The following is a 1,088-nucleotide window of genomic DNA, read 5'->3' as shown; positions in this document are numbered from 1 at the left end:
CCGCTTTTAAAGGAGCCGCGGCGCCGGGGCTGGGGGTGGGGCAGGGAGGGGGCGGGCCGCACCCCTCCCCGCCCCGGCTGCGCCACGCCGGGCCTCGCTTCCCGCACCCCAGGATCTCCCCGCAGCCGGATCTCCCCGCCCCTCCCGGAATCTGAGCCGCCCTACTCTGCGCCCCAGCACCTGGCCCTGGCTCACCACGCCCCCAGGCACGGACTCTCCCACCTCAGACGGATACAATTTGCAGAGCCCGTGCACATTTTCCCCTCCGATGGCAACAACAATTTTCTGACTTTGGCCGGGCGCCAGGAGCTCCTGCCTTGCAGCCCTCCCCAAGCCTCAGTTTTGTCTTCTGTAAAGTGGGGTTTTTGATGGTGAGCACTGACTGCTGGCTGGGCACGGTGGCTCTCTCCTGTAATTCCAGCGATTTGGGAGACCGAGAAGGGAGGATCGCTTGAGGCCAGGAGTTTGAGACCAGCTTGGGCAACATAACAAGATCCCCGTCTCTATTTAAAAAAAAAATTTAAAAATTGTCAAAAGAGTGAAAATAACAGTTTTAAAAAGTATTAAAATGTTTTTAAAAAGTATCTGGACGTGGTGGCATGCGTCTGTAGTCCTAGCTACTCGGGAGGCAGAGGTGGGAGATTGCTTGAGCTCAGTTTTGAGACCAGCCTGGGCAACACAGCAAGGCCCCATCTCTATAAAAATAAAATTAAAATGCTGAGGGATAGTGATATGGCTAGCGATGTTATAATGAATACACGTAGTAGGTCAATACCCACTATGCGTTATTTTAGAGATGCAGAAACATCACAGAGGCCGGGCACGGTAGCTCACGCCTGTAATCCCAGCACTTTGGGAGTCCGAGGCGGGTGGATCATTTGAGGTCAGAAGTTTGAGACCAGCCTGACCAACAAAAATTAGCCAGGCATGGTGGCGGGCGCCTGTAATTCCAGCTACTCGGGTGGCTGAGGCAGGAGAATCACTTGAACATGGGAGGTGGAGGTTGCAATGAGCTGAGATCACACCACTGCACTCCAGCCTGGGCAACCGAGTGAGACTCCATGCTCTGTCTCAAAGAAAAAAAAGAA

The sequence above is a fragment of the Rhinopithecus bieti genome, unplaced genomic scaffold, assembly GCF_001698545.2.
Source record: "Rhinopithecus bieti isolate Rb0 unplaced genomic scaffold, ASM169854v2 scaffold_41346, whole genome shotgun sequence".
Lineage (NCBI taxonomy): Eukaryota > Metazoa > Chordata > Mammalia > Primates > Cercopithecidae > Rhinopithecus > Rhinopithecus bieti.
Note: the sequence above shows the minus strand (reverse complement) of the source record.